This window comes from Phytophthora infestans, genomic scaffold (genome assembly GCF_000142945.1).
Source record: "Phytophthora infestans T30-4 supercont1.5 genomic scaffold, whole genome shotgun sequence".
NCBI classification, from domain to species: Eukaryota; Oomycota; class Peronosporomycetes; order Peronosporales; family Peronosporaceae; genus Phytophthora; species Phytophthora infestans.
The window spans coordinates 1,029,983-1,044,246 of NW_003303754.1; positions in this window are offsets into that span (position 1 = coordinate 1,029,983).

Consider the following 14,264-nt stretch of genomic DNA (forward strand, 5'->3'; position numbering starts at 1 on the left):
GCTTTGTATGCTATTGTAGTTGTTACTACTACTAGTCTTCTGTAACCAATTCCATATGTTACTGTATTGTCGGAGGCCTGCCCTGAAGTAGGCAAAGATTATCCCGTTTCTTTGTGAATGTGTTTCTTGGTGAGCGACTGTCCTACACCACCTCTAGGGTCGGGTAGTCCGCGGCTGTTTAGGGAGTACGGTCTCGAGTAGTGGCAGGAACGGTAGCACAAGATAACTTAATACACCAAAAAGCTTCTTGTTTGTTTCTCTCACTCAGCTTAGGCAAGAGGTAGTAAATGTAAGACTGAGACTAATGAACGAGGGCCTACCGCCAACTCGCTTTCCTATACACGACACCGCTTAAGTATATCTTGATCCAAAAGAGTCCTTCTCCATGACATCCGTCCTCGTACGGCGACAGGAAGGTCCGAGACGCGGTCCTCCTTGCGCATCCGGCCTTGTCCCCAGCCACGTAAGACGATAGGAGGGAACTCGCACACCGTTCCAGTACTCCACCGTAGCGTTCCAATACAATCACACCATAACTTCACCAGTCTCCTGTGCGAAGTGAGTGGGAGCTTGCGGGGTCAACGGGAACCAGCCTCCCGCCGTCGCAGCACGCTGACCTTCGCCGAGGTCCCTTGTCACAAAAGCCGGCCCGCCAGCGCCTGGCACGACGCCTACATTCCCGGGTACGGGACATACTCCCCGACTTGGAGTTTGCCGTCCTCGGCGAACGGATGGCCAACGCTGGCGGCGCAGGCGAGCCATTGTTTCGGGCGCACCCGAAAGGTCAATAGGACGTTCCGTGGATTGCTCGGTTCCATAGGAGTTACCCAGGAATGCTTCCGTAGTAGGGGCCTCTTCTTCCGCCGCTTGAAAGTCGCGTAACCCTTCGATACCATCCTTGTATCGCAAGCGTTCCAAGCAAAGCGCCTCGGCACGCCTACGCTTCGAAGCGTTCAGTTGGGTGTTAGCCAAAGCTTGACGGACCACACTCTGGGGAGCCATCGAAAGCAGCGGGTTATCCTCTTCACACAGACGCAGGGCGTGCGAAATCACACCGGTCACTGCGACGAAGAGAGGCCCCAGCAGGTCCCAGCGAGTCCATTCGTAACAGTAGTCGTACGTCACTAGCAGCATAAGTCCGATGGCAACACCGATAGGTCCTTGTAGGACGAACTCCACTACGTCGTAGAGGTTAATAGGTACGAACAGCAGCAACGACAGGCACAGCAACGCGACCCAGCAGACGAACTCGCCAACGCCATAACAACGAAGTAGAGTAGCCCGGCTGGCTTCCCATGAAGCGTTCCAGTAACGCTTCGCAGAGTCCTTGGTGTCCACGAGCACGTTAGGTAGGTACTCGGCGAAGGTGACCTTGCATGCCATCCACCAACTACGGAGCATCCTCCCATAAGCACCGTATCTCGCATCCTCGTCCTGAAGGACCCAGGTAGGGGCGTTAAAGAAAACACTCCACGCCGCGAAAGCGTACACCGAACCGCGTAGCTGGCGGAATTCACGGTCTTGCAGAGTGTGTCGGTAAGAAGAGGCACACTCTCCACAGATTTCGAGGTTCATGGATAGAACGCGCCAAACCTGCGTCAGGAACACCCACCCGACGCTCCTAATGGGAGTCGTCAACACCCAGGCGACGATCACGCTGGTGTATACTGGCCATAGCTCCCACCGCGCGTATTCCAGGACGAGGCTTGCTTGAACCCCCATTCCTTGTGAAGAACTTTCACAAATGAGAAGAAGACACGTCCGACTCCGTCGTGTACCGTTCCTCCAACTGCGTGGTCATCGCCCATCAATCGTTCACAGTCGACACCTGGGAGAGGGTAGTCGATAACCAACGGCAAGGTTCTCGAGAAACGCCAGAGACGGCAACCAGTCTGTCAATTTTCCGCCTCATTCGGCAATTTGCCTCCCCGCGACGCAGACGCCAACACCCGACGACCCGTCTCCCAGCACCAGCGCCAGCGGTATGGTCGGCTCCGGCGATAAGGATCGCTACAAGAAACTCCGTGAGGTCGTCGAGGAGGAGTCCTCCGACTCGTCCGAAGGAACGCCTCGGCCGCAGGACTCCGCCGCCGATGTCTGCTTCTGGCTGGCGATGCGCGACGTGCTCGCCATCAACGAAGGAACTGTGGGGATGGGGATACTGGACGAGATAGCGGCGGCCATCATCCAGGGCAGCGGTAAGGCCAGCGAGGCCTTGACAGGTCCAGTTATGATCCTGCCTTCACCCTCGCGACAGCACGCCCGCGGAAAACCACCACAGGATCACCGCTTCGCTAGAGTCCCGCTCCCTGCGCCACAGAAGGCTAGACCGGGCTCGGGAAAGAAGAAGACGCAGGGCTCTCAAGGCACGTCGTCGCAGGGGCGCAAGGACCGGTCTTCCCCTCCCTTCGACTTACCATTCGAACTCGCCGACAGGACTCCCCCGCGGGTGCGCCGCGATCTCGAAGAGATATATCAAGAGGCCGTTTTGCTCGGGCTGGAGCCGTTCATGATGGCTTTCCCGTGGAGAGGGTCCGTCCTCTGGTACAGTCCCTTCGATTTTCCCTTAGTGCACGTAGCGCATTGGCGCTTCTGGAACCGGAACCGCGCCCGCTTCTGGGACTGGCAGCTCAATGCGCCTCTCAAGAACTCCAGCGCTCGCCGTAAGGCTAAGATGTTGGCTCTCGTGGCCCGCGTGCGCTTCCTTAGTATCTGCATCGAAACGTGGGGTTACTACGGCTTTCTTGAACTGTTCGAGAGGTGCACGAGCCGGCGTCGTTTAATGTGGATGGGCGGGCAACCAGGCCGGAACACTCCCGATGCCAAGTCGTACCGGGGCCCCGTGATCGATAGTTTGACTCGCCTATATCAGCACGACCAAAAAGGTTACGTTCGACGCATCCGGGGCGCTCTGAAGCCTTTCGGCATCGACGAGGGCGGCTTTGCTACTATGATGGAGCTCTTACTCCACACGGGCGCCCTGGATCCGAACAGCGCGAAGGCAGACAGTCAGCTCTCGGATCGCGCCTTGGCTCGGGTACTTCACGACGTCAAGTCCAAGGCCAAGCACGCTTCTCATTGGGTTGGAGATCTCTCAGACGGGGTGTGGCACGCTCTTACTCACTGTCCACGTCTCAAGAAGTTGGAGGTCAAGATAGCCCGCGAACTCCGCGATGGGACGCTCAAGGCACCTAGGATCGCTCCCTTCGATTCCTCTGAAGCTGATCAGGACGGGTACGCACCGCTCGAGCGTACCAACGGAACCTTCACCGCGTCTTGGGCAGGGGTCGAGGAAGAAGACGCCGTCGGAGGACGAAGAGTCCGAGAACGAGGACGACGGACCCGACGGAGTTGACGGCAAAGACGCACGGGGCTACGAAACCTGTTCGGACGAGAGTGGGGCCGGTGGCAAGCGTCCCGTCAAGCGTCTGCACTTGTCATGTTCTCCTCCTAAGTCAAAGAAGTCGGCCAAGCGTTCCACGTCACGCTCTCGTTCACCACGGCGTTCGTACAAGCGGAAGAGTCGCTCGCGGCCGTCGCGCGAGCGTTCACTTACGCCCGAGCGGCCTCCTTCCCCCAAGCGCGCAAGCGGCAAGCGCAAGGCTAGCATCTCGTATTCGGAGCGATCGCGTTCGCCTACTCCTGTAAAGAAGAAGTCCCGACGCGCACTGTCGCCCAAGCGTTCTCTCCATCCGTCACAGTCTCGGTCACGATCGGCGTCTCCGGAGAAGAAGAAGTCGAGGCGCACGCTTTCTCCTAAGCGCCCGGCGCCGCAGTCCAAGTCTTCGACCAAGCGGGATTCGGCGCAGGCCATTCGACAGCGTTCGGCTTCTAAGTCTCCTCCTTCAAAGGAAAAGGGGGCGGCGGAGACTGCTCCTTCGAAGCGCTCCAAGTCACGATCGCGTTCGGCCTCGCCTGCCAAGAAGACTCGATGCGCGCATTCGCCCAAGCGTTCGGCATCGCCGGCGGGGTCGTCGTCCAAGAGGGGAACTTCGCGAGTCTCGCGTCGGCGTTCGTCTCCGAAGCGTTCCCCACACCGTTCGCTCTCTCCGCCTCCTGAGACGAAGAAGCCCGAAGAGTCGCCAGACAAGCAAGCAGCGGAAACTCCGTCGGCCACCAAGAAGAAGTCCGAGGATCCCGAGGAGCGTGCCGAGTCGCATTCACCTTCGCCTAAGAAGGCTACGGTGTCTCCGGACCGTTCGTCGTCCAAGTCGCTACCATCGAAGAAGTCAGCGTAGTCACGCTGTCCAGCGTTCCTTTCCCACGCCCGTAGTGATCCAGACCGTCCCAATTAGAAGCGGGTAGGAGAAGTAGTGTCGTTTCATAACTAATTTTTCGTTTTGTTTTTCTTTCAACAAGCCCCTTGTAGAGTTCATCTCGCGTCCGATGACTTGTTGGTCTCTCTTCGTAATGCATGAGGCTTGAAACCGTTTCGTAATATCCAGAAATATGCAAAATAAAAGTAGGGAGTGTTTCACTGCACAGTCCCCCTCAAGACTGACTTTAGAGTCCACCGTGACTCGAAAGGCCAATCTCACTCCACTACTCTTTAGAAGAGTAGTTCATCTTCGTCCACAGCGGCGTTAGCTTCTTCCAGGCGCGCGCTGCGGCGAAGTTCCGGAAGCCCAGCCTCCTTCCTTCTCGTATCTTCGAACGCTTTAATCAGAGTGGCGTAAGTAGGCAGTAGAGTATTTCTTGGTCTCCATAAAGTCTCGTAAGTCGCCAATAACACTAGGAACTGTTCCTCCCGATTCTTCTTGCGTCTCGCAACGATGTCTATCACAGGGCAAGGCACACCTGTCAAAGCCGTCTCCTCACCACCAATGAGCAGTCTTTCCACGTAACTAGTGGAAGGGAGATCACCTTCGGTCAAAGGACCGTCGTCATCCAAGCTGGGGCTGGTCAGTACTCCCTCCGGCACTTCAGACGGGAACGGTCTACTCCAGCGTCCACGGAAACGCTTCAAGCGGTTGACATTGATGGTCACCACTCGGTTCGGATGGGTAGGAATGGCTATACGATAAGCGTTTTCACCCACTGTTCCCACCACACGATAGGGACCATGCCACGAGAAGGCTAGCTTCTTGGTCGTTCGTTCGCCACGTCGAGCCCTGAAATACTGGTACACCCACACCGGGTCGCCTTCTGCGAACTTCACTGACACTTGACTGCCCAAACGTTGTTCGTGCCGACCTTGAGCTTTCAGAAGTTGGCGTTCTACCATGCGTCTAGTGTCACGGAAAGACAAGAACAGTTTCCGACGATAGCTAGCGACCTCGTTGCTCTTCCACTCGTTGTTCGTATTGAGGAACGCTAGATCCAGAGGCAATACTGGGTCTCTACCATAGAGACTGAAGAAGGGCGAATCCCTCAACGCCTCATGATAGGAAGTACGGTAAGCAAAAAGTACCCGCGGCAAGTACAAATCCCAGTCGGTCTGCGACTCGTTGACGTACATTCGTAACATTCCCAAGAGCGTACCATTAAAACGCTCTACCAGTCCTTGCGTCTGAGGATGATAGGCAGCGCCAAACAGCTTCTTGATTCCGAGAGTCTCGTAGAAAGAGCGAGCCAATCCCGAGATGAAGTTGGAACCTTGGTCACTGAGCAGCCGCTCAGGAACACCATGGCGGGAGATCACTTCGTTCACCATCACTTCCACGAACGTCACCGTATCAAGCCGAGCCACCGGGAACGCCTCCACCCACCTAGTGAAGTAGTCCGCGAAGACCAGAATGAACTTGTTACCTCTAGGAGTAGCCACCAAGGGGCCTACAGCATCAACGACCAACAAGGAGAACGGTCCGGATAACGCTTGCACAGGCATCTTCTGCATGAGACCATTCTTCCACGGTCGATAACCTTTACCACTTCCACAGACAGTACACTCCCGAACGTACTCAGCTACATCCTTCTTCCAACCGTGCCAATAGGCATGCTTACGGACTCGATCCATCGTCTTGGTAACTCCCACGTGTGCCGATAACACATCCTTATGACAGTGGTGAAGAACGGTTGAGATGAACGGTAGCGGAATCACGGGCACTTCGAGGTTGGACGCGGGTCCAGCTCGAGCCTTCAGGTGTACTCGACGCATCAAAACACCGTTCTTCACAGTGTAGTTAGGATCCATCAGTAAGACCTTCGTCCGTAGCTGGGGATCCAAGGCGAGAGCTCCGTCGTTCAGGAACGCGATCATCGCCTGAATCCAAGGCGTTCTCTTCTGCTCTTCTAAGAATCGAGTCTGCTGGAGTCCGAAAACATCGACCGGGGACACCAAGAGCTGTTCCTCGGGCTCGTCTTCCTCCGCAGGCGCGACAGGGTCAGCACTCGCAGCGTTCTCGGTACCGGACTCTACCACGACGGGGTCTACACCGGGAGTCGAAGACTCCCCGACTTCGGCTGAATCCGGCTGAGCGTCGTTCGCATCGTTAAGCAGATCCGACATCGAGATAGCACTGATCGTTTGAGAGTGAAGCCGAGATAGACCGTCCACGTGACCCATGGACGTCCCAGGTTTGTGGAACACCTTGAAACGCAGTTGAGACAGCTCCATCGCCCACCTTGCCAGTTTAGCGTTACTAGTACGGTTAGTCTCGTTGAAAACCCAGGTCAACGCCTTGTGATCGGTATACAGGTCGAATTCGCACCGGTCCAAATAGCAGCGGAACTTTCGAGAGGCCCAGACAATTCCCCAGCATTCAATCTCCGAGGTGCCGTCCTCCTTGCGAATCCAGTTCTTCTCGGATCCTACTAGCAACTTAGAAGCGTACGCCACCACTCGCTCTCGCCCATCGACAGTCTGCATCAAGCACGCTCCAACTGCTAGCTTCGAGGAGTCCACATACAGCTGGAAGCGTTTCGAGAAGTCAGGATACACTAGGATAGGAGGTTCCACCAGTTTGCGTTTCAGTTGTAGGAATGCTGATTCACAGTCTTCGGTCCAAACGAATTGAGCTCCCTTCATCTTCAAGCGTTCGATCGGAGCCGAAATCGCAGCGTACCCAGCAATGTAGCGTCTGAAGTAGCTCGTCAGGCCCAGGAACGCTCGAACCGTATGCAGATCGTGAGGTCTCTGGACGTGCATCACTGATTTCACCTTTTCAGGGTTGAGCAGTATGCCCGAAGGAGTGACGATGTGTCCCAGGAACGCCACTTGGTCCCGGGCCCACTTGCACTTCTTCATCTTGAGCTTGAATCCAGCGGATCGGAAACGTTCCAGTACTTGCTTTAGCCGTACTAAGTGAGTAGGGAAGTCTTCGCTGAAGACCACACAGTCATCGAGGTACACCAGACATGTTCTCCACTTGAGATCCACCAGAACCGTCTCCATCAGGCGCTCGAAGGCCGGAACAGCATTGCACAGTCCGAAGGGCATCACCAGCCATTCGAACAGACCGTACTTACAAGTGAAAGCTGTTTTCTCCACACTATCAGCAGCCATAGGGACGTTCCAATATCCAGAGGCAATATCCATAGTTGAAAACAGTTTGGCGTTCCCTAAAACGTCCAGGATATCGTCTATAAAGGGCATGGGGTAACAGTCCTTGATGGTGACAGCGCTCAACCTTCGGTAGTCAATACAGAACCGTACCCCTCCGTCAGGCTTGCGGATCATCAGAACTGGGCTGGCCCACGGACTGGTAGACGGTCGTATGAGGTTCTGACTCAAGTATTCTTGGATCTCAGGACGTCGCCCTCGGCCTTGGACACTCGGTAAGGAGGTTGTTTAATCGGCGCGTGGTCGCCCGTGTCGATCGAGAATTCCAGCAAATCAGTACGGCCAGGACGCATAGAGGTCTCAACGAACATGTCCTTGAACGGTTGCAAAACTTCGCGGAACAGTTCTTTCTGTTCGTCTCCGAGCTTAGAGCTCTCCAAGTCGACTTCCAACTTTTCCGCGGGGCCACGGTCCTGGTCAGGCGGAGGCGTTTCGGTGTTCTCAGACCTCGCGTCCGCGGTACCTTTGACAGAGAGGATCCAGTCAGCAGGCTCTCTGGGGATAGCGTACGAGGGTGGCTGCGGTAGCTGAGGGATCGACTTCGCCAGACTGTTCGAACCGCGCTTGATAGTCGAAGTTCCCAGCGAGAAGGCCGACTCCGGGACTACCGTTAAAGAGGCCAACAGCGTTCCCCTTTTAATAACCACGTCTTCCTCCGTAGGGTTGCACACCTTTACAATCACTCGACCCTTGCAGACTGTACACAGTGAGCGAGCGATCTTGACAGTATTATCCAGAGTCGCGAGACCCTCGACGAGAACGGTCGTACCGTCTTCGACCTCACCCTGGACGTCAGCGACTACAAGAGCTTGCGCTCCACGGTAGACACGAACATTAGAAGTGATTCGAGACAAGTAGCATTCTTCGACGCGAGGAGAACCGATCGGGAACACCTCTCCAGTGTCCTTCAGCGTCACAGTGTTAGCGTCCAGATCTACCACGGCTCTGAATTCCCGTAGAGCGTTAGTCCCTAGGATAGCATCCACGTGTAGAGTATCGACGACTGCGAACGGAATTCTTCTCTCGACGGACCCTAGCGTCACCGGCAGGTCAATGACACCTCTGATGGAAATAACGGATCCGGACACTCCCTTCAGGCTTCCAACATAGGGCATCCTTGGAGCGTGACTTAGGCCTAGGCGAGCTAATACGCGGCTGTGCACCAGACACGCTACTGCTCCCGAGTCGATTAGTAGTTCCGCAGGAGTGTCTTCTATGAAATCCCACGATAACGCTTCTACTCCGCCAACAGATCCAATCGCACGCTTGCCGTTCGGGACCACAAAGTCGTCATCTTCGGTCGAGGTGTCCGCCATAGAGTCAGGCACTTCTCGGAGACCAGGATTTCTCTTCGGAGCGGGTCGGTCGGTCACAACGCTCACGTAACCGTACAAACCATTTTCCGAGTCTCCCGACGAGCAGCGTGACCCAATAGCTTCGGAGCGTCGGCTGAAAAGAGATGAACAGTCAAAACTAACCCGTTTCGCGAGGGGTGTCTTCTCAGGGTCAGGTTCTGTCGAACGACTTTTGCGGCAAGTGGACCTCCGCTCTATGATCTTCACGCGCTGTTTGTCTCCTTCCTTCCTATATAGCTCCATGATTCTCCGCACCAGCAGATTCTCCAGCTCGACTGCAGACGGATCAAGGAAACGCTTGAGAGTGTCTTGAGTCCTGGTCTCAAGGTCCTGCTTCCATATAGGAACGCTTCCCTCTTCCATCAGTTTCTCGGTCCTCAACTCTTCAGCAGGGCAACCGGGGCACAGCGATCCTTTCTGAATTTCTTCGGTCTTCACGAAATAATAAACAGTCTGCCAGATTAGAGCACGCCATCGCTCAGGCACTATTCCGTCAGAGATGAGAGCATCGTGGTCCTCCGCGGAAGCACCAGAGGGGTTACCCGGTTGTCGGTTGAAGTCTAAGGCGATATTGGTCTCGATCACGGTAAGGTCCACGACTTCCGGTTCCTCTGCAGGGGTTGATCCACTCGATTCAGGAAAGTGAACGGTTTCCACCTTAATCTCCTTGAGGGGACACACTTTGGGATCGGTTCCTCCTCCCTCGTCTCGGCCATCCGAGTCGGTCGTCACTACGGGATCGACAGTGGTTTCCACCTTAATCTCATTGAGGGGAAACACTTGGGGATCGGTTTCTCCACCCTCGTCTCGACCATCCGAGGCGGTCGCCACTACGGAACCGACGTGATCCGGGGGTTCTTCCTTGAAATTACGGTTGGCACGCTTGGCCGCGCCCGTCGAGGCCAGCGTCTTGCGATACCACTCCAGCCAGTATTCAGGGGTAGACAACCGTCCGGGTGAAGACTCACGAGTCTGTTCCAGTTTCTCCTCAGGAACGCCAAGAAGTGTACTGAGCTCGGCTAGGGACAGTTCCCTAGACCGTTCAGCGTTCTCCGCTTGTCTACGTTTCAGCTCGACCTCGTCCAGGGGAAACAGTCTATCTTCGAGCTCTTCGTCGTATTCCTCCTTCTCTTCAGCTGCTCCAATGTCCTTTCCTTCTTGTAGGGCATCCAGTTCCTCCTTCGAGAACACTCGCGCGTACGAAGGCATTATCTCGGGTTCTTCGGCAGCGGTTACGATCTCTTTAACGTCTCTCTCCGGGCTAGTGTTCTCTTCCAGGCTAGTCTCCGAGTCCGTTCTTTCTAGTTCGACGCTACCGTCTGGAATGCCTTCCTCAGCGACTATAGGCTCTTCCGGTTGGGTTTGAACGAACACTTCTCTCTTTTCTTGACTGTGTCCGCTCCGACCCAGGTGACTCCTCGGGTCGTTAATGATGTTAGCGAGCTTACTCACACTCGACTCCACATTCTCGTAGTTATCCTTCACTATTGGGGCTCCTCGTTCCACTGCGCTCTCAGGTTGTAGTTTTATCTCTCGCAGGTAACACGGTTCCTCAGTTATTGTTTTCTCGTTGCGTCGGTCACTCATCTCGTTACTGTTACTGTCTTCTTCTTCGGCACTCTCTTGCACTGCACTTTCTCGTTCCACACTCCACTCTTGGCTTGCTCCGGGGACCATCGACGCAGCGTCTCGTACGGGCTCGAGGGCTCCAAAGGTCATAGGTATTCCTTGCTCTACCTTTCCAGTTACACACTCGCTTTTTTCAGGCGATTCACACTTATCCAACACGGTGGGTTTCACTCCACCCAGCATAGGACGCACTTCATACCTTGCGGCCGACTCCTCCAAGGAGTTCAAAGTGTTCCTACTTGTGTCGTTCCATTGACAAGAGGAAGGAGCGACACTCCCTTCCCCTCCCTCTCGCCCCCATCACTGCTGTCGGGGCGCTTGTCCTTGGACTGGTGTAGACACTTGAGGAGCAGCCGTTCCAAGAGTCTTCAGAGACGCCTTCAAAGGACAGTCCGAAAGCAAGTGACCAGGTTCGTCACACAAGAAACACTTACGACCGTTCCTCGGCGGGTTGTTCCGATAACCGTTCGTAGGAGGATGTTCACACTCGACGCTGATATGACCCGCAGCCTTACAGTTGGTGCAAGTCGCCCTACCTCGGCGACGGTTGAGCCGGTTACATCCAAGAACGTGACACCTACTACACACAATCTGACCGTCTTGAGTGTACAAGTCCGGGCCATGACGAACGCCACGGAACGGGGTAGTAGGGGTGGTCGCGGCCGGTTGAGCCTGAGGTATCGGAACACTCTGAGCAGCAAGAGAGTAAGCAGCAGCCACATTCATGGCAGGAGCCGGGTAAGCAGCAGCCAGAGGACGTTCCAGCAACTGTTGCTGCTGTTGCTGTTGTTGCACTAGCAAATTCTGGGTCTGTTGCATCATGTTCATCATCCGTTCCAAAGCAGAGTTCTCGGTGTGAATCGTCGAAGTGTTATCGAACTCATCGTCGTGGTCAGAAGGGAGATGCATGCTCTTGAACAGTAACTGCGTTACAGCACCACGGATAGAGTCAATCATACTCCCGTCTAGAGCGGCTCTCCACTGCTTGTTTCGTAGTCCCGTTAGGAAGTACTGGTAGCGTATTTGCTCGTCGTAACACTGAGCGTCGTCACACAAGCCCGAGATCATGTCGCTCCACACTTCGGCGGACATTCCTCGGGGACGCTTAGTGTTCTGGAGCTTCTCGATCAGCTGCAACGGGGTCTGGCAGATAAACTGGTTATGGAACCGGGTCCGGAGAGTATCAAAAGAGTTGATACGAGAGTACGTCCACCAATCCTCACCAGTCTTGCCCTTCAGGCACTCGCGGAAAGCACTGAGACGAATGGATTCCTCCAGACTTACTGTAGCACGCTCAAAAGAGTCCCAGAATGTCTTCGCCTTCTCGACCGACGCTCCATCAGAGTAGAACGGCTGAATCATGCGGATAGCGTTCCGGATGTTAGTAGGCATCCCGAAAGGCACCACTGCAGCCGACGGCGCGGGATGACTGTACCCAGAGGCGTAGTTATTGCCATAACTTCCGTTAGGGCCGCTCCAAGGAGCTCCTCCAAGGTTAGCCGACGAGTAACCAGGCACAGCGGTCTCGTATCCTCCAGACGGACCAACTCCAGCAGCAGAGGGTTGAACAGTCGGACCGAACCCACTCGTCGTCGGGGAAGTGTTTACCGGGCCTGGACCTTGGTAAGGCTGAACAGTCGCGAAAGAGACGGCAGGCGCCCCTCGTGCTGGAACTCCTGGAGACACTTGGGACGTTTGAGTTACCACCGGGGAAAACTCCACGCCTACTCCTCTGCTAGGAGCCTGGGCGTTCCAGCTAGCAGCTCCCGGCCCACACACCCACGAACTTGGGGCGACGGTCACGGGAGTGCTTCTCTGCGTCGCGTCCGACGTGAGGAAGGGATCAGCTTCTAGTCCCACTGTCATCGGACTCTAGATAGTGTACCCTTGATAGGACGGTATCGCCATCCGGACTCTCGCGGGGGAAGGGGTCACTTGCCCGCCGTTCGGGGGCACATTTCCCGTGTTTCCAGTGTTCCAAGGCTGCGAGGGCTGCTGCGAAGCACCAGGGAGGCTCGCCGCCACCTCAGGAGGCGCCATAGATTGAAGCCATCTACACGCGTTAAGCCAGCCTTCAGTCGAGTCGGTAGATCCGGGTGGGAACGCCACGAACGTGTCAGGGTTCGAGTCTTGAGGCACCGCGGGAACGCTCGTCGAGGTGTCTCTCGGGACCGAGCTTTCTTCAATCCTTCCAGAACCCGCATCCGGGCCACTCTGACCACGTACTCGGACACCGGCACGCTGTACCATAGAGTGCACGGCCCCAATACCTTCAGTAGTAGTCAAACTCGGTCGGGAGGGATCAGTTAGGATCTCCTGCGGTCCAGCGACTGTTTCTTCGTCTCCAGACTCGTCGTAGACGTCTTCGTAAGGGCCTTGCGCGGAAGACATCTCAGCCCCAATGTTTCTCCGTCGAAGTAGTAGTAGTACACGCTCTTCTGCGAGTCTTCACTCAAACGAGACCTTCTCCAGCAAGCAGACTACCCTGCTTCTCCACCAAGTGTCCTACACCACCTCTAGGGTCGGGTAGTCCGCGGCTGTTTAGGGAGTACGGTCTCGAGTAGTGGCAGGAACGGTAGCACAAGATAACTTAATACACCAAAAAGCTTCTTGTTTGTTTCTCTCACTCAGCTTAGGCAAGAGGTAGTAAATGTAAGACTGAGACTAATGAACGAGGGCCTACCGCCAACTCGCTTTCCTATACACGACACCGCTTAAGTATATCTTGATCCAAAAGAGTCCTTCTCCATGACATCCGTCCTCGTGCGGCGACAGGAAGGTCCGAGACGCGGTCCTCCTTGCGCATCCGGCCTTGTCCCCAGCCACGTAAGACGATAGGAGGGAACTCGCACACCGTTCCAGTACTCCACCGTAGCGTTCCAATACAATCACACCATAACTTCACCAGTCTCCTGTGCGAAGTGAGTGGGAGCTTGCGGGGTTAACGGGAACCAGCCTCCCGCCGTCGCAGCACGCTGACCTTCGCCGAGGTCCCTTGTCACAAAAGCCGGCCCGCCAGCGCCTGGCACGACGCCTACATTCCCGGGTACGGGACAGGGAGGCGGATGGGTCTCCAATGATGTCAGGACAAGAGCAAACTTGGCTGCCGCGTCCAGGAGCTTCAAGTGAGCGTTATTTGCCTTCTCTGGTGCTAGGTGGTTCATTTCGCTGGCCACCCTTGGGTCCAAGTATGCAATCCAATTCAGGTCCGACGACTTTAGGCTCTCGAAGCGTAAGGTAAACAATCGAATAATGATGACTTGGCAATCTTTCATGATTACCCGAGTTTCATCTACGTACAATTTCTTTCCAGCTGAATTTAACAAGTCATCAAACAGCTTGTTATCATTGAAAATATCTTCTAGAGCGCGGAGAGCGGGCATGACAAGTGGTAACGTTGGGTATACTTGCACACCAAGTTGTGTTGACACAATTGCGAAAGGTTCCAACAAAACACTAAGGCATTTTTTTGCCAACCACCCCTGATGTTTAGGTTTTGCCAATTTGTTTTGGATGTTTTTAAACTCAACACGACCTTTTTCAGAAAACAAGTGCTCTAAAATTTTGTCTGAAGTTGGCTGAAGCTTGACGCATCGATCCATCAGTCTCCAATTGCTATTCCACTGTGTTAAGCAATCAACGATTACCTTTGCTTGAGCGATATCTGCTTTTTGGATGTTTTTCGAGACAGCTGTGGGCTTTTGATGACCGACGAAAGTACACAGCCAATGACCGGAGCGCTTGAACCGTCTCCCGCATAGATTGTCTACCATATTTGT